The 24359-nt window shown below is 51.0% G+C and overlaps 1 long non-coding RNA gene across 1 annotated transcript in view; it reads right to left on the bottom strand.

Annotated features, from left to right (window-relative positions):
* The window catches only part of LOC138645854 (uncharacterized), a 47186-nt gene that overhangs the window by 21940 nt on the left and 887 nt on the right, over window positions 1-24359 (bottom strand). The window contains exon 2 of the long non-coding RNA XR_011314781.1: window positions 22175-22236. This is a non-coding gene — a long non-coding RNA (uncharacterized lncRNA). The remainder of the gene's footprint in view (window positions 1-22174; window positions 22237-24359) is intronic.

Genomic DNA, 24359 nt, shown 5'->3' with positions numbered 1-24359 from the left:
GGGGAAAAAAAAGACTGAAGACAGAGCTGAGAAAAAAAAATGATGTCAGAACTTCTTTTTTCCCTCTATTGAGAATCATTGGTTTGGCTCCTTGTACTGTTATGCTAGCAATCAGGTAACACAGTGTGCAGTAATCAGCGCACATACAGTGATATGGCTATAACCCAAAAACAATAGAACAAGCTCTGAGACGTGGAATCTCTGTAGACTGCAATACCTGAACCTATCCTCACACAACTAAAAGCAGCAGTGGATTGCGCCTAACACTACCTATGCAACTCGGCACTGCCTGAGGAGCTGACTAGCCTGAAGATAGAAATACAAGCCTGACTTGCCTCAGAGAAATACCCCAAAGGAATAGGCAGCCCCCCACATATAATGACTGTTAGCAAGATGAAAAGACAAAACGTAGGAATGAAATAGATTCAGCAAAGTGAGGCCCGATATTCTAGACAGAGCGAGGATAGCAAAGAGAACTATGCAGTCTACAAAAAACCCTAAAGCAAAAACCATGCAAAGGGGGCAAAAAGACCCACCGTGCCGAACTAACGGCACGGCGGTACACCCTTTGCGTCTCAGAGCTTCCAGCAAAAAAGAATAGACAAGCTGGACAGAAAAAACAGCAACAAAAAACAAAAAAGCACTTATCTAGCAGAGTAGCAGGCCAAAGGAAAGATGCAGAGCTCAGATCCAACACTGGAACATTGACAAGGAGCAAGGAAGATAGAATCAGGTGGAGTTAAATAGCAAGGCAGCCAACGAGCTCACCAGAACACCTGAGGGAAAAGCTCAGAGGCTGCAGTACCACTTGTGACCACAGGAGTGAATTCAGCCACAGAATTCACAACAGTTGCGGTCGGGTTAGCCAACTCCAGGGTGCCTCCAGTTTAGGAGCTTCCTATGTGGGCTGCGTGAATTGGTAGTCAAGGCTGGTTCTGTAGTGCCAGTAGGCCAAGCTCCCGCTGTAGGACTGTTGGGGTTCGATAACTGCGGCTGCCTCGCGGCCTAGCTGTTCTCTCCTCTCCTGTGGACCTTCGGGTCCACCGCCTGGTTCCAGCACCGTCAGCTGGTTCCGGGCAGAGCCTTTGGCTTAGGTGCCTCCTCCTGGGTATCCGAGTTCCGCCAACGCCAGGCGGTCCTCGGTAGTGCTTTTAAGCGCGGGCACCTACAGCTTAGTAACCGGGTTCCAGCACCGTCAGCTGGTCCCCAGTAGTTCCATTGGCTCTTGGACCTTCGGCTACCCATCCGGGTTCCAGTACCGTCAGCTGGTTCTCGGCAGTGTCTTTTGCTCTTGTACCTTCTGCTCCCCATCCTGGTTCCAGTACCGTCAGCTGGTTCCGGGCAGAGCCTTTGGCTTAGGTGCCTCCTTCTGGATATCCGAGTTCCACCAACGTCAGGTGGTCCTTGGTAGTGCTTTCAGGCACGGGTACCTCCTGCTTAGTAACTGGGTTCCAGTAATGTCAGCTGGTCCTCGGTAGTTCCATTGGCTCTTGGACCTTCGGCTACCCATCCGGGTTCCAGTACCGTCAGCTGGTTCTCGGCAGTGTCTTTTGCTCTTGTACCTTCTGCTCCCCATCCTGGTTCCAGTAACGTCAGCTGGTTCCGGGCAGAGCCTTTGGCTTAGGTGCCTCCTTCTGGGTATCCGAGTTCCGCCAACGTCAGGCGGTCTTTGGTAGTGCTTTTTAGCACGGGTACCTCCTGCTTAGTAACCGGGTTCCAGTAACGTCAGCTGGTCCTCGGTAGTTCCATTGGCTCTTGGACCTTCGGGTAGCCATCCGAGTTCCAGTTCCATCAGCTGGTTCTCGGCATTTTCTCAGCCTTCTTGTACCTTCTGCTACATTTCCAAGTTGAAGACCCTAAAGACGACGACCCGGAAGACCACCCCTAAGATGACGACGACAACCACTGAGATGACGACGACCCTGGAGATGACGACCCTGAAGACCACCCCGATGACGACGACGACGGCGGAGATGACGACGGCGGGACGACGACGGCGGAGAAAACGACGGCGGAGACAACGACGGCGGAGACGACGACGGCGGAGACGACGACCCTGGAGACGACGACATGGAAGACCGAGAAGCAGAAGAACAAGAGGCTGCAGAACAAAGAGCAGAAGAACATTAAGCATAACACTTAATATCAGAGCAAAATATATTATCTAAATTATATGCAGAAGAAGACTAAGCAGTGTATGGGGGTGAGTCCGTTCCTCCTCGTGGTGCCCCTGGATAAAGCCTGATGCTGCAGGCCAAACTGAACGCGGACAAATGTAACTTTTGTGACTGGCAGAACGGAAGGTGTAATCTTCAAACTTTTATAGATAACAACTACGGGAATGCCTGTCACAAATGTGAATATGATGAAAAAGTAGAATAGGAAGAATAATAATAGTTGGATAAAATGAATATGAAGAATGTAATTAAAAAAAAAATAGAAGATTTAGAAGAAGATGAATAAGGTGAAGAAGTTGATGTCAAAGATGCTGATGATAATGAAGATGAAAGTGGGAAAAGTAAAAAAAAAAAAAAAAAAGGGGGGGGGAAGGGCGTGGAATAGTGAAACATCAATATTTAAAAAAAAAAAAAAATAGTCAATATCTTTGTCAATCCTAACGTCTTTAAAAAAAATAAAATAATGCTATTCTATTTGATTGGGCTACGCCTCTATGACTTTAATGTCTCCGCCACCTCCCCAAATACATCCTGCATTATTCTTAGTTGTTTTCCTTCATGTAGAATGAACCTACAAGGAAAGAAAGGGTTTATTTTAATTCCGATATTTTGGTCCCATTGACTTGCATTGGGATCGGGTATCGGTATCGGCGATATCCGATATTTTTTGAATATCGGCCGATCCTTTCCGATACCGATACTTTCCGATATCGGAAGGTATCGCTCAACACTAGTTACAACCATTTATTTAATCCGTTCATCATGTACAGCACCATGTACATACTGGTGTTCTTTAAATTAAGTTCTGTAATAATTAACAAATTCATGTATAAAACTTCAAAGGAGTTAGGTACTGCTGTTTCACACGAAAATTAAATTACAAACATGAGTGTACTTACTTATTTGTCTCTGTGCCTCACGTGGCTGCTGCTCATAATGTGGGAATAGGGACTCACATACACTCCTCCATGCTGCCTCTTTTTGGGCCCTGTTGGCATAGTTGGGATCTCTCTGGTCCCAAATTACTGGCCTTTATTGCACCAAAATTAGAAGCATGTCCACATTGATAATGTGAGCCATGGTGAATCTCACTCCGTGGAGGCGTGCAGCAGACTTCCGGGTTCACTGTCTGGCTTTGTCAGCTAATTAGCATGTCTCACCTGCCTGATTGAGGCCTTTGGACATTTCTGGACATCTGCCAGAGTGTAGCGTATTTCTCGCAAGTCACACGCATGGTCCGTATGCATTCCGTATTTTGCGTGCCCCCATAGACTTACATTGGCGTATTTTTTGCGCAATACGCTGACAAACGCAGCATGCTGCGATTTTGTACGGCCGTAGAAAGCCGTATAATACGGTTGCGTAATATACGGCTGATAGGACCTGACCCATTGAGAATCATTGGGCCATGTGTAATGCGTGTTTTACGGATGTATTTTATGCGCTCATACGTCCGTAAAACTCGCTAGTGTGACGTCGGCCTTACTGGACACCCGAGGGCCATGGACTGGGTCAGCCATCGTGACATCCCCCAAACCACAGGACCCGGTGCCGAGTACCCCATTGCCCTACTCTGGGGGCGATTCATTTTGGCGTCATGAACAGGATGTACTCAAGCCTGAAAAATCTGGTCATGTGCGCCAAAGAACTGTGATTTGCTTAAAGACTGTGTGTTGCAAAAATTGCCGCCAAAATCCGCCATTGCCGCGCCGTGTGGAGCGTGAGGGGAGGAGTCATACCTTCGTGGGCGGAGCCAGCCAAAAAGAGCGCAAAGCAAGAAGATGGGTTCCTGTTATGGACCTGGTGGTTAGGAGCACCCGAAATGACCTGATGGTTAAACTGACACAGGACAAGCTCTGGGAAGTGGGAACTCTGCTGACCGCAACCCCTAATCCTATCACACACACTAGAAATAGCCGTGGAGCGTACCTAACTCTGCCTAGATGCCTCTTCACAGCCTAAGAGCTAACTAGCCCTAGAGATAGAAAATAAAGCCTACCTTGCCTCAGAGAAATTCCCCAAAGGAAAAGGCAGCCCCCCACAAATATTGATTGTGAGTTAAGATGAAAGTCACAAACACAGAAATGAAACAGATTTCAGCAAAGGAGGCCAGACTTACTAAACAGACAGAGGATAGGAAAGGTATCTTTGCGGTCAGCACAAAAAACTACAAAAAGACCACGCAGAGTGTGCAAGAAGACCCCCACACCGACTCACGGTGCGGAGGTGCCACTCTGCATCCCAGAGCTTCCAGCTAGCAAGGCAAAATCATGATAGCAAGCTGGACAAGAAAACAATGAACAAATAAATAACTAGCAGGGACTTAGCTTCTGCTGGAGAAGACAGGTCACCAGAAAGATCCAAGAGCGAACTGAACCAGTACAAGAACATTGACAGCTGGCATGGAGTATCGATCTGAGTGGAGTTAAATAGAGCAGCCAGCCAAAGAATAAACTAAGTCACCTGTGAAAGGCACCTCAGAACCAGCAGCTCCACTCACAGCCACCAGAGGGAGTCCATGGACAGAACTCGCCGAAGTACCATTCATGACCACAGGAGGGAGTTCGATAACAGAATTCACAACAGTACCCCCCCCTTGAGGAGGGGTCACTGAAGCCTCACCAGAGCCCCCAGGCCGATCAGGACAAGCCAAATGAAAGGCACGAACTAGATCGGCAGCATGAACATCAGAGGCAACAACCCAGGAATTATCTTCCTGACCATAACCCTTCCACTTGACCAGGTACTGGAGTTTCCGTCTCGAAATACGAGAATCCAAAATCTTCTCCACCACATACTCCAACTCCCCCTCGACCAACACCGGGGCAGGAAGGTCAACGGAGGGAACCATAGGCACCACCTATCTCCGCAATAACGACCTATGGAACACATTATGGATGGCAAAAGAAGCTGGAAGGGCCAAACGAAATGACACAGGATTGAGAACTTCAGAAATCTTATAAGGACCAATGAAACGAGGCTTAAACTTAGGAGAGGAAACCTTCATAGGAACATAACGAGACGACAACCAAACCAAATCCCCAACACGAATTCGGTGACCAACACAGCGCCGGCGGTTAGCGAAAAGTTGAGCCTTCTCCTGGGACAATGTCAAATTGTCCACTACATGAGTCCAAATTTGCTGCTACCTGTCCACCACAGAATCTACACCAGGACAGTCCGAAGGCTCAACCTGCCCTGAAGAGAAATGAGGATGGAAACCAGAATTACAGAAAAAAGGCGAAACCAAAGTAGCCGAGCTGGCCCGATTATTAAGGGCGAACTCAGCCAAAGGCAAGAAGGACACCCAATCATCCTGATCAGCAGAAACAAAGCATCTCAGATATGTTTCCAAAGTCTGATTGGTTCGTTCGGTTTGGCCATTTGTCTGAGGATGGAAAGCCGAAGAAAAAGACAAATCAATACCCATCTTAGCACAAAAGGACCGCCAAAACCTCGAAACAAACTGGGAACCTCTGTCCGAGACGATGTTCTCCGGAATGCCATGCAAACGAACCATATGCTGGAAAAATAATGGCACCAAATCAGAGGAGGAAGGCAATTTAGACAAGGGTACCAAATGGACCATCTTAGAGAAGCGATCACAAACCACCCAGATGACCGACATCCTTTGAGAGACAGGGAGATCTGAAATAAAATCCATGAAAATATGCGTCCAGGGCCTCTTCAGGACCGGCAAGGGCAAAAGCAACCCACTGGCACGAGAACAGCAGGGCTTAGCCCGAGCACAAGTCTCACAGGACTGCACAAAAGAACGCACATCCAGTGACAAGGAAGGCCACCAAAAGGATCTAGCCACCAAATCTCTGGTACCAAAGATTCCGGGATGACCAGCCAACACCAAACAATGAACCTCAGAGATAACTCTACTAGTCCATCTATCAGGGACAAACAGTTTCTCCGCTGGACAACGGTCAGGTCTATCAGCCTGAAACTTCTGCAGCACCTGCCGCAAATCAGGGGAGATGGCAGACAAAATTACCCCCTCTTTGAGAATACCCGCCTGCTCAGGAACACCCGGAGAGTCAGGCACAAAACTCCTTGAAAGGGCATCAGCCTTCACATTCTTAGAGCCCGGAAGGTACGAAACCACAAAATCAAAACGGGAGAAAAACAGCGACCATCGAGCCTGTCTAGGATTCAACCGTTTGGCAGACTTGAGATAAGTCAAATTCTTGTGATCCATCAAGACCACCACGCGATGCTTGGCTTCTTCAAGCCAATGTCGCCACTCCTCGAATGCCCACTTCATGGCCAACAACTCTCGATTGCCAACATCATAATTGCGCTCAGCAGGCGAGAACTTTCTAGAAAAAAAGGCACATGGTTTCATCACCGAGCCATCAGAACTTCTCTGAGACAAAACAGCCCCTGCTCCAATCTCAGAAGCATCAACCTCGACCTGAAACGGGAGCGAAACATCCGGCTGGCACAACACAGGGGCAGAAGAAAAACGACGCTTCAACTCCTGAAAAGCCTCTACGGCCGCAGAGGACCAATTGATCACATCAGCACCTTTCTTGGTCAAATCAGTCAACGGTTTAGCAACACTAGAAAAATTAGCAATGAAGCGACGGTAAAAATTAGCAAAGCCCAGGAACTTCTGCAGGCTCTTCACAGATGTCGGCTGAGTCCAATCATAAATGGCCTGAACTTTAACAGGGTCCATCTCGATAGTAGAAGGGGAAAAAATGAAACCCAAAAATGAAACCTTCTGAACTCCAAAGAGACATTTTGACCCCTTCACAAACAAGGAATTCGCACGAAGGACCTGGAACACCATTCTGACCTGCTTCACATGAGACTCCCAATCATCCGAAAAGACCAAAATATCATCCAAATATACAATCATAAATCTATCCAGGTACTCTCGGAAGATGTCATGCATAAAGGACTGAAACACAGATGGAGCATTAGAAAGCCCGAATGGCATCACCAGGTACTCAAAATGGCCCTCGGGCGTATTAAATGCTGTTTTCCATTCATCGCCCTGTTTAATACGCACAAGATTATACGCCCCTCGAAGATCTATCTTGGTGAACCAACTAGCCCCCTTAATCCGAGCAAACAAATCAGACAGCAGCGGCAAAGGGTACTGAAATTTGACCATGATCTTATTAAGAAGGCGGTAATCAATACAAGGTCTCAAAGACCCATCCTTCTTGGCCACAAAAAAGAACCCTGCTCCCAACGGTGATGACGACGGGCGAATATGCCCTTTCTCCAAGGATTCCTTTATATAACTCCGCATAGCGGCGTGTTCTGGCACAGATAAATTGAACAGTCGACCCTTAGGAAACTTACTACCAGGAATCAAATTAATAGCACAATCACAATCCCTATGAGGAGGTAGGGCACTGGATTTGGGCTCATCAAATACATCCCGGTAATCCGACAAAAACTCAGGGACTTCAGAAAGAGTGGAAGACGAAATTGACAGCAATGGAACATCACCATGTACCCCTTGACAACCCCAGCTGGACACAGACATTGATTTCCAATCCAATACTGGATTATGGACCTGCAGCCATGGCAACCCCAAAACGACCACATCATGCAGATTATGCAACACCAAAAAGCGAATATCCTCCTGATGTGCAGGAGCCATGCACATGGTCATTTGAGTCCAGTACTGAGGCTTATTCTTGGCCAAAGGCGTAGCATCAATTCCTCTCAATGGAATAGGATACTGCAAAGGCTCCAAGAAAAAACCACAGTGCCTGGCAAACTCTAAGTCCATCAAATTCAGGGCAGTGCCTGAATCCACAAATGCCATAACAGAATAGGACGACAAAGAGCAAATCAGAGTAACGGACAAAAGAAATTTAGGCTGCACCGTACCAATGGTGGCAGACCTAGCGAACCTCTTAGTGCGCTTAGGACAATCGGAGATAGCATGAGTGGAATCACCACAGTAAAAACACAGCCCATTCTGATGTCTGTGTTCTTGCCGTTCAGTTCTGGTCAAAGTCCTATCACATTGCATAGGCTCAGGCCTATGCTCAGAGAATACCGCCAAATGGTGTACAGCTTTGCGCTCACGCAAGCACCGATCGATCTGAATGGCCAAGGACATAGACTCATTCAGACCAGCAGGCTTGGGAAATCCCACCATGACATCCTTAAGGGCTTCAGAAAGACCTTTTCTGAAAATTGCCGCCAGGGCACACTCATTCCACTGAGTAAGCACAGACCACTTTCTAAACTTCTGACAATATACCTCCGCTTCATCCTGACCCTGACACAAAGCCAGCAAGATTTTCTCTGCCTGATCCACTGAATTTGGTTCATCATAAAGCAATCCAAGCGCCAGAAAAAACGCATCTACATCACGCAATGCAGGATCTCCTGGCGCAAGGGAAAATGCCCAGTCTTGAGGGTCGCCACGCAACAAAGAAATAATGATTTTTACTTGTTGAACGGGGTCACCAGAGGAGCGGGGTTTCAAAGCAAGAAACAGTTTACAATTATTTTTGAAATTCAGGAACTTAGATCTATCCCCAGAAAATAAATCAGGAATAGGAATTCTAGGCTCTAACATCGGATTCTGAACTACAAAATCTTGAATGCTTTGTACCCTTGCAGTGAGATGATCCACACAAGAGGACAGACCTTGAATGTCCATATCTACACCTGTGTCCTGAACCACCCAGAGGTTAAGGAGAAAAGAAAGACAAAACACACTGCAGAGAAAAAAAAATGGTCTCAGAACTTCTCTTATCCCTCTATTGAGATGCATTAACACTTTTGGGCCAGCTGTACTGTTATGGACCTGGTGGTTAGGAGCACCTGAAATGACCTGATGGTTAAACTGACACAGGACAAGCTCTGGGAAGTGGGAACTCTGCTGACCGCAACCCCTAATCCTATCACACACACACTAGAAATAGCCGTGGAGCGTACCTAACTCTGCCTAGACGCCTCTTCACAGCCTAAGAGCTAACTAGCCCTAGAGATAGAAAATAAAGCCTACCTTGCCTCAGAGAAATTCCCCAAAGGAAAAGGCAGCCCCCCACAAATATTGACTGTGAGTTAAGATGAAAGTCACAAACACAGAAATGAAACAGGTTTCAGCAAAGGAGGCCAGACTTACTAAACAGACAGAGGATAGGAAAGGTATCTTTGTGGTCAGCACAGAAAACTACAAAAAGACCACGCAGAGTGTGCAAGAAGACCCCCACACCGACTCACGGTGCGGAGGTGCCACTCTGCATCCCAGAGCTTCCAGCTAGCAAGGCAAAATCATGACAGCAAGCTGGACAAGAAAACAATGAACAAATAAATAACTAGCAGGTAGTGTTGAGCGATACCTTCCGATATCGGAATCGGATTGGATCGGCCGATATTCAAAAAATATCGGATATCGCCGATACCGATACCCGATCCCAATGCAAGTCAATGGGACCAAAATATCGGAATTAAAATAAACCCTTTCTTTCCTTGTAGGTTCATTCTACATGAAGGAAAACAACTAAGAATAATGCAGGATGTATTTGGGGAGTTGGCGGAGACATTAAAGTCATAGAGGTTTAGCCCAATCAAATAGAATAGCATAATTTTTTTTTTTTTAAAGACGTTCGGAGTGACAAAGATATTGACTATGTAAATTTTTTTTTTTTGTCAGATATTGATGTTTCACTATTCCACGCCCTTCCCTTTCTTTTTTTTTTACTTTTCCCACACTTTCATCTTCTTCATCATCAGCATCTTTGACATCAACTTCTTCACCTTATTCATCTTCTTCTTCATCTTCTACCTATTTTTTTTTTTTATTACATTCTTCATATTCATTTTATTCAACTATTATTATTCTTCCTATTCTACTTTTTCATCATATTCTCATTCGTGACAGGCATTCCCGTAGTTGTTATCTATAAAAGTTTGAAGATTACACCTTCCGTTCTGCCAGTCACAAAAGTTACATTTGTCCGCGTTCAGTTTGGCCTGCAGCATCAGGCTTTATCCAGGGGCACCACGAGGAGAAACGGACTCACCCCCATACACTGCTTAGTCTTCTTCTGCATATAATTTAGATAATATCTTTTGCTCTGATATTAAGTGTTATGCTTAATGTTCTTCTGCTCTTTGTTCTGCAGCCTCTTGTTCTTCTGCTTCTCGGTCTTCCATGTCGTCGTCTCCAGGGTCGTCGTCTCCAGGGTCGTCATCTCCGCCGTTGTCATCGTCATCGGGGTGGTCTTCAGGGTCGTCATCTCCAGGGTCGTCGTCATCTCAGTGGTTGTCGTCTCTGGTGTCGTCGTCATCTCAGGGGTGGTCTTCCGTGTCGTCGTCTTTAGGGTCTTCAACTTGGAAATGTAGCAGAACCGCAACATGACGGGGCAACGCATAGGCATCTCAGTGAGCTTGCCACTATCCGGGAACCAGCTGACGGTGCTGGAACCAGGCTGGGCACGAGGGAGTACCCGTGACAAAAACACTGCCGAGAACCAGCTGGCGGTGCTGGAACCCGGTTACTAAGCTGTAGGTACCCACGCTTAAAAGCACTACCAAGGACCACTGGCGTTGGCGGAACTCGGATACCCAGAAGGAGGCACCTAAGCCAAAGGCTCAGCCCGGAACCAGCTGACGGTGCTGGAACCAGGATGTGGACCAGAAGGTCCACAGGAGAGGAGAGAACAGCTAGGCCGCGAGGCAGCCGCAGTTACCGAACACCAACAGTCCTACAGGGGGAGCTTGGCCTACTGGCACTACAGAACCAGCCTTGACTGCCAATTCCCGCAGCCCACATAGGAAGCTCCTAAACTGGAGGCACCATGGAGTTGGCTAACCCGACCGCAACACGACCGGGCAACGCATAGGCGTCTCAGTGAGCTTGCCACTACCCGGAAACAGCTGACGGTGCTGGAACCAGGCTGGGCACGAGGGAGTACCCGTGACAAAAACACTGCCGAGAACCAGCTTGCGGTGCTGGAACACGGATGCCTTGCCCAAGTGTGTTAGAGCCAATGGCACCGAGGACCAGCTGACAGTGCTGGAACACGGTTACTAAGCTGTAGGTACCCGCGCTTAAAAGCACTACCAAGGACCGCCTGGCGTTGGCGGAACTCGGATACCCAGAAGGAGGCACCTAAGCCAAAGGCTCTGCCCGGAACCAGCTGATGGTGCTGGAATCAGGATGTGGACCAGAAGGTCCACAGGAGAGGAGAGAACAGCTAGGCCGCGAGGCAGCCGCAGTTACCGAACACCAACAGTCCTACAGGGGGAGCTTGGCCTACTGGCACTACAGAACCAGCCTTGACTGCCAATTCCCGCAGCCCACATAGGAAGCTCCTAAACTGGAGGCACCATGGAGTTGGCTAACCCGACCGCAACACGACCGGGCAACGCATAGGCGTCTCAGTGAGCTTGCCACTACCCGGAACCAGCTGACGGTGCTGGAACCAGGCTGGGCACGAGGGAGTACCCGTGACAAAAACACTGCCGAGAACCAGCTGGCGGTGCTGGAACACGGATGCGTTGCCCAAGTGTGTAAGAGCCAATGGCACCGAGGACCAGCTGACGGTGCTGGAACACGGTTATTAAGCTGTAGGTACCCGCGCTTAAAAGCACTACCAAGGACCGCCTGGCGTTGGCGGAACTCGGATACCCAGGAGGAGGCACCTAAGCCAAAGGCTCTGCCCGGAACCAGCTGACGGTGCTGGAACCAGGATGTGGACCAGAAGGTCCACAGGAGAGGAGAGAACAGCTAGGCCGCGAGGCAGCCGCAGTTACCGAACACCAACAGTCCTACAGGGGGAGCTTGGCCTACTGGCACTACAGAACCAGCCTTGACTGCCAATTCACGCAGCCCACATAGGAAGCTCCTAAACTGGAGGCACCATGGAGTTGGCTAACCCGACCGAAACACGACGGGGCAACGCATAGGCGTCTCAGTGAGCTTGACACTACCCGGAAACAGCGGACGGTGCTGGAACCAGGCTGGGCACGAGGGAGTACCCGTGACAAAAACACTGCCGAGAACCAGCTGGCGGTGCTGGAACACGGATGCCTTGCCCAAGTGTGTAAGAGCCAATGGCACCGAGGACCAGCTGACGGTGCTGGAACACGGTTACTAAGCTGTAGGTACCCGCGCTTAAAAGCACTACCAAGGACCGCCTGGCGTTGGCGGAACTCGGATACCCAGGAGGAGGCACCTAAGCCAAAGGCTCTGCCCGGAACCAGCTGACGGTGCTGGAACCAGGATGTGGACCAGAAGGTCCACAGGAGAGGAGAGAACAGCTAGGCCGCGAGGCAGCCGCAGTTACCGAACACCAACAGTCCTACAGGGGGAGCTTGGCCTACTGGCACTACAGAACCAGCCTTGACTGCCAATTCCCGCAGCCCACATAGGAAGCTCCTAAACTGGAGGCACCATGGAGTTGGCTAACCCGACCGCAACACGACGGGGCAACGCATAGGCGTCTCAGTGAGCTTGCCACTACCCGGAACCAGCTGACGGTGCTGGAACCAGGCTGGACACGAGGGAGTACCCGTGACAAAAACACTGCCGAGAACCAGCTTGCGGTGCTGGAACACGGATGCCTTGCCCAAGTGTGTAAGAGCCAATGGCACCGAGGACCAGCTGACGGTGCTGGAACACGGTTACTAAGCTGTAGGTACCCGCGCTTAAAAGCACTACCAAGGACCGCCTGGCGTTGGCGGAACTCGGATACCCAGGAGGAGGCACCTAAGCCAAAGGCTCTGCCCGGAACCAGCTGACGGTGCTGGAACCAGGATGTGGACCAGAAGGTCCACAGGAGAGGAGAGAACAGCTAGGCCGCGAGGCTGCCGCAGTTACCGAACACCAACAGTCCTACAGGGGGAGCTTGGCCTACTGGCACTACAGAACCAGCCTTGACTGCCAATTCACGCAGTCCACATAGGAAGCTCCTAAACTGGAGGCACCATGGAGTTGGCTAACCCAACCGCAACACGACGGGGCAACGCATAGGCGTCTCAGTGAGCTTGACACTACCCGGAAACAGCTGACGGTGCTGGAACCAGGCTGGGCAGGAGGGAGTACCCGTGACAAAGACACTGCCGAGAACCAGCTGACAGTGCTGGAACCCGGATGCGTTGCCTATCCAAGATTGTCTTCCTAGAGCCCCAACTAGCAGTGTTGGAGCAAAGGGTAAGCAGGGGGAGCAGAGTGTAGGCCGAAGCCTGCACTGGAGGCAGCTTTGTGTCTGCGTTGCGTTTGCAGGACACGTTGCCGGCTACACAGCGGGGGAACAGCTGGCGTTGCTGAACCCCTCTGACACATTGGCTGGTGTTTTTCTCTGTGCAGCTAGCACTTCCGGGCAAAAACTGGCGGTGTTAGAGCCCAGGGTCTGAAGGAGGAGCAGAGTGTAGGCCGAAGCCTAATTGAGCCAATTTCAAAGGTAACCTTTAACCCACCCTCAGGTGTTACAATGTAGAAGAGCCACACCTTGTGCAGCAGTAATGCTCCACAAGTGAAAGGTTGCTCTTTAAATTTTGCTCATTGCACACGCAGAATGAAAGACGTACACAATTTTTCCCATTGTACAGTAAAACTGTATTGGAGGCATGACTTGTTTTTTTAAGGAGACGCAGCACAGGTGTCCAAAATAACGCCTTGGTGCTGGGCGCATCATCCTGAGCGTTGTTATTTGCTGTACAGGAGTCTGCGCTCTTGTGTTAGCCCTTGGCCATGCCCTGTTGGCGCTGCCCGTCTTCTGACCTCATTTCATGTTGGCCGGTGCGGTTAACGATGGCCATGGTTTGCAGGACACGTTGCCGGCTACACAGCAGGGGAACAGCTGGCGGTGCTGAACCCCACCTACACATTGGCTGGTGTTTTTCTCTGTGCAGCTAGCACGTCTGGGCAAAAACTGGCGGTGTTAGAGCCCAGGGTCAGTAGGAGGAGGAGAGGAGCAGAGTGTAGGCCGAAGCCTGCACTGGTGGCAGCTTTTGGTCTGTTGTGCCAGCGTGGCTTGTGCTGGACACGATGCCGGCTACACAGCAGGGGAACAGCTGGCGGTGCTGAACCCCACTAACACATTGGCTGGTGTTTTTCTCTGTGCAGCTAGCACGTCCGGGCAAAAACTGGCGGTGTTAGAGCCCAGCGTCAGCAGGAGGAGGAGGGGAGCAGAGTGTAGGCCGCAGCCTAATTGAACCAATTTCAAAGGTAACCTTTAACCCACCCTCAGGTGTTACAATGTAGAAGAGCCACACCTTGTGAAGCAGTAATGCTACACAAGTGAAAGGTTGCTCTTTAAATTTAGCTCATTGCACACGCAGAATGAAAGACGTACACAATTTTGCCCGTTGTACAGAAAAACTGTATTGGAGGCGTGACTTGTCTTTTTAAGGAGATGCAGCACAGGTGTCCAAAAATTAAGCCTTGGTGCTGGGCGCAGCCTCCTGAGCGTTGTTATTTGCTGTACAGGAGTCTGCGCTCTTGTTATCCCTTGGCCATGCTCAGTTAGCGCTGCCCGTCTTATGACCTCATTTCATGTTGGCTGGTGCGGTTAACGATGGCCATGAATCCCAGACCCACAGTGTCTTTTCATAAAGTCACACTGCAGGGCTGGGATTCATGGCCTTGCGCAGTAAATATGTTTGCCGCTCACTCATGTCCTTACACCTGCTTCAGACTGGGCGGCCTCAGCTGATCCCTTATCGCATGCCGCGGCCATGAGGCCGCACAGTCTGAAGAAGGCGGAAGGAGGGGAGTGAAGACAGGCGAAGATATGCACTGCTCGTGCCCATCAATCACACCCTCGCAGTCAAAATATATCAGACAACGAGGAGCGTTGTGTCGGGCAGGGCTGACGCACAGGCACAGGCAGAGGCAGCCAACCAATGATGTCCGAAGACGGCCAGCGTTACCAAGGGGGGTGCTGCGTGTCATTTAAAAAGGAGAATCACACCTCAGGGATAGTGTAGTGGTCTCTAATGAGACACATTTTGTACGTGTTGAGTTCCACGTGGGCAAGGAGAAAAAGTCAGCCACCTTGTACAAATGCAGCATTACTGCTGTACAAGGTGGCTGTTATACATAGAAACACCTGGGGGGGGCAGGGTCCCTTAAATTTCAGTTCAGGTGCCTTCGTGGCGTTTGTAGGACACGTTGCCGGCTACACAGCAGGGGAACAGCTGGCGGTGCTGAACCCCACTGACAAATTGGCTGGTGTTTTTCTCTGTGCAGCTAGCACATCTGGGCCCCAACTGGCGGTGTTAGAGCCCAGGGTCAGCAGGAGGAGGAGAGGAGCAGAGTGTAGGCCGAAGCCTGCACTGGTGGCAGCTTTTGGTCTGTTGTGCCAGCGTGGCTTGTGCTGGACACGATGCCGGCTACACAGCAGGGAAACAGCTGGCGGTGCTGAACCCCACTAACACATTGGCTGGTGTTTTTCTCTGTGCAGCCAGCACGTCCGGGCAAAAACTGGCGGTGTTAGAGCCCAGGGTCAGCAGGAGGAGGAGAGGAGCAGAGTGTAAGCCGCAGCCTAATTGAACCAATTTCAAAGGTAACCTTTAACCCACCCTCAGGTCTTACAATGTAGAAGAGCCACACCTTGTGCAGCAGTAATGCTACACAAGTGAAAGGTTGCTCTTTAAATTTTGCTCATTGCACACGCAGAATGAAAGACGTACACAATTTTGCCCATTATACAGTAAGACTGTATTGGAGGCGTGACTTGTGTTTTTAAGGAGATGCAGCACAGGTGCACAAAAATAACGCCTTGGTGCTGGGCGCAGCCTCATGAGCGTTGTTATTTGCTGTACAGGAGTCTGCGCTATTGTGATCCCTTGGCCATGCGCTGTGAGTGCTGCCTGTCTTCTCACCTTATTTCATGTCGGCCGGTGCGGTTAGCGATGGCCAATGAATCCCAGACCCGCAGTGTCTTTTCATAAAGTCACACTGCAGAGCTGGGATTCATGGCCTTGCGCAGTAAATATGTTCGCCGCTCACTCATGTCCTTACACCTGCTTCAGACTGGGCGGCCTCAGCTGATCCCTTATCGCATGCCGCGGCCATGAGGCCGCACAGTCTGAAGAAGGCGGAAGGAGATGAGTTAAGACAGGTGAACATATGCACTGCACATGCCCATCAATCACACCCTCGCAGTCAAAATAGATCTGACAACGAGGGGCGTTGTGTCAGGGAGGGCGGACGCACAGGCACAGGCAGCCAACCAATGATGTCAGAAGACGGGCAGCGCTACCAAGGGGGGTGCTGCGTGTCGTTAAAAAGGAAAGTCACACCTCAGGGACACTGTAATGGTCTCTAATGAGACACATTTTGTACGTGTTTGTTGAGTTCGAAGTGGGCAAGGAGAAAAAGTCAGCCACCTTGTACAAATGCAGCATTACTGCTGTACAAGGTGGCTGTTATACATAGAAACACCTGGGGGGGGCAGGGTCCCTTTAATTTCAGTTCAGGTGCCTGCATGGCGTTTGCAGGACATGTTGCCGGCTACACAGCAGGGGAACAGCTGGCAGTGCTGAACCCCACTGACACATTGGCTGGTGTTTTTCTCTGTGCAGCTAGCACGTCCGGGCAAAAACTGGCGGTGTTAGAGCCCAGGGACAGCAGGAGGAGGAGAGGAGCAGAGTGTAGGCCGAAGCCTGCACTGGTGGCAGCTTTTGTTCTGTTGTGCCAGCGTGGCTTGTGCTGGACACGTTGCCGACTACACAGCAGGGGAACAGCTGGCGGTGCTGAACCCCATTGACACATCAGCGAGTGTTTTTTCTGTGTAGACAACACTTCCAGGTGACAACTGACAGTGTTGAAACCCAGGGAATCAAAGAGGAGCAGAGTGTAGGCCGAAGCCTGCACTGGTGGCAGCTTTTGGTCTGTTGTGCCAGCGTGGCTTGTGCTGGACACGATGCCGGCTACACAGCAGGGGAACAGCTGGCGGTGCTGAACCCCACTAACACATTGGCTGGTGTTTTTCTCTGTGCAGCTAGCACATCCGGGCAAAAACTGGCGGTGTTAGAGCCCAGGGACAGCAGGAGGAGGAGAGGAGCAGAGTGTAGGCCGAAGCCTGCACTGGTGGCAGCTTTTGTTCTGTTGTGCCAGCGTGGCTTGTGCTGGACACGTTGCCGACTACACAGCAGGGGAACAGCTGGCGGTGCTGAACCCCACTGACACATCAGCGAGTGTTTTTTCTGTGTAGACAACACTTCCAGGTGGCAACTGACAGTGTTGAAACCCAGGGAATCAAAGAGGAGCAGAGTGTAGGCCGAAGCCTGCAGTGGAGCAAGTTGAAAGGGAACCTTTAACCCCCCCCCCAGGCATTTGTTGCTGAAAGAGCCATCTTGTACAGCAGTAATACTGCACATGGAAAATGGTGGCTCCTAAAATTATGCTCCTTGCAAACGCTGAAGTACACACTCATATAATGTGTCCCCTCACACCGTTAAACCGTCCCGGAGGTGGGACTTTCCTTTGTAATGTGACACAGCACAGCCGTCATTCCAACCCCCTTGGTGCCGTGCGCCACCTCCTCAACGTTGTTTGGTTCTGTCACGGAGCCCGCGCTGTAATGTTATCCCTTGGCCATGCACAGTTAGCGGTGCCCATCTTCTGACATCATTTAGGTGTCAGGCTGGCAGTGCCTGTGCGTCCAAGCTGCCCGAGATCCAACCTCGCAGTGTCATCTAATGTAATCCCACTGCGGGCCTGGGATCCATGGGCATGCGCAGTGCATATCATCGCCTCTCACTCCCCTCCTTCCTGCTTCTTCAGACTGTGCGGCGTCACGGCCGTGGCATGCTATTAGGAATCAGCTGACGCCGCCTAGTCTGAAGAAGCGTGAAGAAGGGGAGTGAGAGGCTAGTATATGCACTGCGCATGGCCATGGATACCAGGCCCACTGTGGGATCACAGTAGACGACACTGCGAGGTGGGATTTCGGGCAGCGTGGATGCACAGGCGCAGCCAGGACAACAACAAATGATGTCAGAGGATGGGCAGCGCAAACTGTGCATGGCCAAGGGATAACATAACAGTGCAGGGTCCATGACAGAATCAAACAACGCTAAGGAGGCAGCGCACGGAGCCAAGGGGGTAGGAATGACGGCTGTGCTGCGTCACATTACAAAGGAAAGTCCCACCTCCTGGACGGTTTGACGGTGTGAGGGGACACATTACATGAGTGTGTAGTTCAGCGTTTCCAATGAGCATAATTTAAAGAGCGACCTTTTCCTTGTGCAGTATTAGTGCTGCACAAGGTGGCTCTTTCAGTAACAAACGCCTGGGGGGGGACAGGTTCCCTTACATTTTTGTTGTGCCAGCGTGGCGGTCGCATGACACGTTGCCGGATACACAGCTGGGGATCAGCTGACGTTACTGAACCCCAATAACAGAGGAGCGACTGTTGACTGTGCAGACAGCACTTCCAGGCACCAACTGGCGGTGTTAGAGCCCAGGGACAGCAGGAGAAGCAGATTGGAGGTATTGCCGCACACACAGCTGGGGATCAGCTGACGTTACTGAACCCCAATAACAGAGGAGCGACTGTTGACTGTGCAGACAGCACTTCCAGGCACCAACTGGCGGTGTTAGAGCCCAGGGACAGCAGGAGGAGCAGAGGAACAGAGTGTAGGCCGAAGCCTGATTGGAGCAAGTTGAAAGGGAACCTTTAACCCCCCCCAAGACGTTTGTAGCTGAAAGAGCCATCTTGTGCAGCACTAAGGATGCAAAAGGAAAAGGTTGCTCTTTTAATTATGCTCCTTGCAAACACAGAAGTAAACACTAAAAATGTGTCCCCTTATACCGTAAAAACCGTCCCGGAGGTGGGAATTTCCTTCGTAATGGGACGCAGCACAGCTGTCATTCCTATCCCCTTGGTGCCGTACGCTGCCTCCTCAGCCTTGTTTTAAGCTGTCACGGAGCCTGCGCTGTTCTGTTATCCCTTGGCCATGCCCAATTTGCGCTGCCTGTCTTCTGACATAATTTGGTGTCAGGCTGTCAGTGCCTGTGCGTCCACGCTGCTACAGATCCCACCTCGCAGTGTCGTCTAATGTATTCCCACTGCGGGCCTTGGATCCATGGGCATGCACAGTGCATATCCTCGACTCTCACTCCCCTCCTTCCCTCTTCTTCAGACTGTGCGGCGTCACGGCCGTGGCATGCTATTAGGGATCAGCTGACGGCGCACAGTCTAAAGAAGGCGGAGGGAGATGAGCGAGAGCCCGAGGGGAAGATATGCACTGCGCATGACCATGGATCCCAGGCTCGCAGTGTGATTCAATCAGAAGACACTGCGAGGCGGGATCTCGGGCAGCGCGGGCGCACAGGCGCAGCCAGCCTGACACCAAATTATGTCAGAAGACAGGCAGCGCAAATTGGGCATGGCCAAGGGATAACAGAACAGCGCAGGCTCCGTGACAGCTTAAAACAACGCTGAGGAGGCAGCGCATGGCACCAAGGGGGTAGGAATGACGGCTGTGCTGCGTCACATTACGAAGGAAAGTCCCAGCTCCGGGACGGTATAACGGTATCAGTGAACACATTTTATAAGTGTTAAGTTCTGCGTGTGCAAGGAGCTAAACTAAAAGAGCTACCTTTTCCTTGTGCAGCATAACTGCTGCACAAGGTGGCTCTTTCAGTAACAAACGCCGGCGGGGGGGACAGGTTCCCTTACATTTAGGCTGTTGTGCCAGCATGGCGGTCGCAGGACACATTGCCGGCTACACAGCTGGGGATCAGCTGACGTTACTGAACCCAATAACACTGGGTCGTATGTTTTGACTGTGCAGCCTGCACTTCTGAGCCGCAACTGGCGGTGTTGGAGCCCAGGAATAGCAGTTCAGGTGGTAGAAAGATGAACACATCAGGAGACCTGGATGACACCCAATTACTTAATCAGGCAGAGGAGTGGCAAATTCCTGCGAGATCCAGGCCTGGTTCATTTTCAGGAAAGTAAGCCGGTCAACGTTATCGGAGAATAGTCGCATGCGACGGTCTGTTAGTACACCACCTGCGGCACTAAAGACACATTCCGATAAGACACTAGCCGCAGGGCAAGCCAGCACCTCCAATGCATACTGGCTTAGCTCTGGCCATGTATCCAGCTTAGAGACCCAAAACTTGAACGGGGAAGAGCCGTCTGGGAGTACAGTAAGAGGGCAAGCCATGTAGTCTGTCACCATCTGACGGAACCGTTGCCTCCTGCTGACTGGAGCCGCCGGTGATGGTGTAGACATTTGGGGCGGGCACACAAAAGTTTGCCACAGTTGTGCCATACTGGGCTTGCCTTGGGCAGAGGCACTGCTTCTGCTCCCTCTTTGTGCAGAGCCTCCCCCACTGCCTCGACGCACTGAGCTGCTTTGTAAAGCACTAGCAGCACTCCTCTCAGTTGGACTGGAGAAGATGATGGAACTCTTTTTTTATTATAAAATATACAAAACATCAATAAATACACAATAACATTAAGAAACCAGGAAACAAAACTAATGTAAACATAAACCAGCTTTTAGAAACATTATTCCAATGTCCATCAATTCTCTTTACTAGAGTCCAAAGAGACTTATACAGCCTCAACAGGACCCCCAGCAGGAACCTACCTCTACATACCAAACTTATGAGATAAGAAAAAGAAAATATAACTCATTCACCCACATTCACACATCCCCCACACATGCATAATTTAAAAAAAAAATAAAAGTCTGGCCCATGCTGCCCAAAAAAGAAAAAGCCTCCTTGGCCATAACTACTAACTATACAGTACTAACTATACAAACTATACACTATACCACTGCAAAACACACAAAACGACTCCCACCAACGTTCCACGATCTACCCTCCTTAAGAAGGGATCAATCGCGAACACGTGTAGAAGTGGGCTCTGAGGACAGCCCTGACGGACCCCGGAGCTCACCTCAAAAGGGTGACCAACCCAACCGTTCACGAGCGGGAAAGTCTCAGCCCCCTCATACAAGGTCTTTAACCAATTGACAAACCTCCCCGGCAGACCATACCTCAGAAGGACAGACCAGAGGTACTCATGATCCACCCGGTCAAAAGCCTTTGCCTGGTCTAAGGACAGCAAGTATCCCTTCCAGCGGCCCGCAATGCCCTGCTCCACTGCCTCTCGGACACCGAGCACAGCACTAAATGTACTGCGGCCTGGAACAGAACAATGCTGAACCCCCGAAAGGAGCCGGGGTGCAAACTTCACCAGCCGATTAAACAACACCTTTGCCAGAATCTTTCGGTCCATATCAAGAAGCGCTATGGGACGCCAATTCTCGATACGGGACGGGTCCTTACCCTTTGACAAGATAATCAAGGCGGACTTCCTCATTGAACTGGGAAGAGCACCCGAGGAGAGGCACTCATTAAACACCTCAGTCAAGAGGGGGACCAATGAGTCCCTAAAAGTCTTGTAAAACTCGGATGTTAAGCCATCCGGACCTGGCGATTTTTTGGGCCGGAGCCCATCAATGGCCAGTCTCACTTCCTCTACCCTGATTAACTCTGCCAAAACATGAAGAGAGGGGTCATCCCTTGGCTCAGGAACGGTTTCAGCCAGGAAAGCCGACATCCCATCTCGATCCAGATCCCTCTTTCTCAAGAGGCTCGAGTAAAAGGACCTGACCACCTCCAGGATCCCTGATTTGGATCTGTTCAGGGAACCCGTACTATCGATCAGTCCTGTCACCACCTTACAATTCACTGACATCTTACAGTTTCTGTAAGGGTCGGGCGAGCGGTACTTCCCGAAGTCCCTCTCAAAAACTAAAGATGCGTGCCTATCATATTGACACCTCTTGAGCAAAGATTTCACTCTGGAGATTTCCTCTCGGTCACCTCCAGTCGAAACAAGCTGCTCGAGTTTCCTCCTCAGGTCTTGATACAAGCGATGCCTGTTCAGACTTCTGAGGCTCGAGAGCTGACGGAAGAACCCCGCCACCCTTTTCTTGAAAATCTCCCACCACTCAGACTTAGTACTACAGAGATCCAAAAGCGGTACCTGGCCCTGAAGAAAGGCCTCAAAAGATTGTCTCACCTCCGCTTCTTCCAGAAGGGATGAATTCAGCTTCCACAGCCCTCTTCCCATCCGGGGTGTCTCTGTAACATTCAGAGAAAAGAAAATTAAACAGTGATCGGAGAACTCCACCTCAACGGTGGACACTGCAGAAAAGATGGCGTCCTCCTTCAAAAAAAACCTGTCTATCCTAGACCTACTGCTACCCCTATGAAAGGTGAAACCCCCGTGACCTGGGGTGTGCCGAATGTGGACATCCACCAGGCGAGCCTCACTAGCTAAACTATTTAGGGCTGTACTATCATAAGCCAGGCGGCCTCCGGGACCCCCCCTATCACAGGATCTCGTAATGGTGTTGAAATCCCCACCGAAAACCACCTGCCGGCTCGTAAAAAGAAAGGGCTTGATCTTCATGAAGAGACATTTGCGGTCCCACTTGGACTGTGGGCCATAGATGTTTATGAGCCGGAGCTCCTGTCCCCTCATGAAGACGTCTAAGACCAGGCACCTCCCCATTTCTATCTCAATAACCCGTCGGCATTCCACCTCAGCGGTCTTAAAAAGGACTGCCACCCCGCTATACGGCTCGGCCGCAAGAGACCAGTATGAGGGCCCACACCTCCACTCCTTTCTAGCCTTGTGGATGACCCCCATGTCCGTTAGTCTGGTCTCCTGCAAAAACAAAATTTCAGCCTCAATTCGGGTGAAAAAATCAAAGGCCGCAAATCTAGCCGCATCAGACTTAATGCTGGCGACATTAATCGACGCCAGAGTCAACGGGGTGAGTTCCGCCATCATGGGTGATTAAGTTAGACGGCCCTCTTCTTCCCCACCCCATCTTCCTTACTTTTCCCCTCCGAAGAGGGGACTGGGTCTGACATGTTTTTCCTTTTTAAAGAAGATGAGGTATCCATTTTACCGGTGTCCTCGCCTCTGGGTTCCGGGTCAGTCCCCCCTCCAGAGGAAACAACGTCCCCCGGAGGACAGACTGCGCCGCCCCCCGAAAGCCCCCCAGGCGCCGCCCCCGGCCCCTCACCCTCGACCTCCGACTCAGCAGAGTCATCGAGGGCTTGGAACCGGTTGGAGAGGGCAATCAGAGGGGAGCCGGTGAGCCCTTCCGTTGGCACACCTACGGTCAGGGGAGGGGGCGAGGGACCAGAAGGCTTAGCAACCCTCTTTTTCCTCTTCCCCCTTTTTTTGGTACGATCTTTGTCCCCACCCTGCTTTAATGTCGGCTGATCCGTGACCTCCTCATCCACACTTTCATACTGGGAGGAGTTGTCGGAGTCAGCCCTGTTGTCCTCCCTCTCCATCCTCCTGATCTCCTCGCACACCTCCACCTCCCCCGGAGCCTCAGCGACAACAGCCGACACCCCAGAGGGGGGAGCAGACATTACCCCAGTTGCCTGAGGCTCTCCCTGCCCCCCACCCCCGTGGCGCACTTCCTGCCTCCTCTAGTGGGCAGGACCCCGGGCTTTGTCTTTCCTCACTGGCCCCTCAGCCCCTCCCCCTCCACCACCACCTACCACGGCAGAGGCCGAACCGCCAGAGGTTTCCCCCTCACGGCCTCCCCCCGACCGGCCAGCAGCAGCATTGGAGAAAGAGCGAGGGCAGCGGCTGTACGGGTGACCCAGATCACCACACAGGTTACACCTTATGTCCTTACAGGATGAAGCGAGATGGCCTACCCCGCCACACAAGGCTCATTTCTGCAGCTTGCGCTGAAGTGGCGGGGATCACCGCACCTGTGACAGACTTTCGGCTGCCCCTGGTAGAAGATCAGGATCCGGTCCCTTCCTATAAATGCCGAGGAAGGGATGTGGGTGACAGTACCCCCTGAGACCTTCAACTTCATCATGAAGGTCCAGCCCCCTGACCAAATGCCAAACTCGTCCAGATTTTTTTTAGGGACGTTCGTGACTTCCCCATACCGGGAAAGCCACGTTAAGATGTCAACACCAGAAAGTGACTCGTTGCATGTTATCACGGTCACTTTCTTCACGCCATTTTGGTGAGACACCGCTTGTACAGCGAAGTCTCGCCAGCCGGGCCCCTCTTTCACCAGCTCGTAATTTGACCAGAAGAGCTCAAGCCCCTCCGGCCGCACGAAACTGATGTCGAAGAAAATGGTGGCCGCAGGATGAATCAGGGCAAAGATGTCAACCACCCCAAAGACCATCTCCAGGAGGAGCTCCACCACCCTACT

Source organism: Ranitomeya imitator, chromosome 7 (genome assembly GCF_032444005.1).
Source record: "Ranitomeya imitator isolate aRanImi1 chromosome 7, aRanImi1.pri, whole genome shotgun sequence".
In the NCBI taxonomy this organism is placed as follows: Eukaryota; Metazoa; Chordata; class Amphibia; order Anura; family Dendrobatidae; genus Ranitomeya; species Ranitomeya imitator.
Note: the sequence above shows the minus strand (reverse complement) of the source record. Positions and strands in the feature narration are given on the sequence as shown.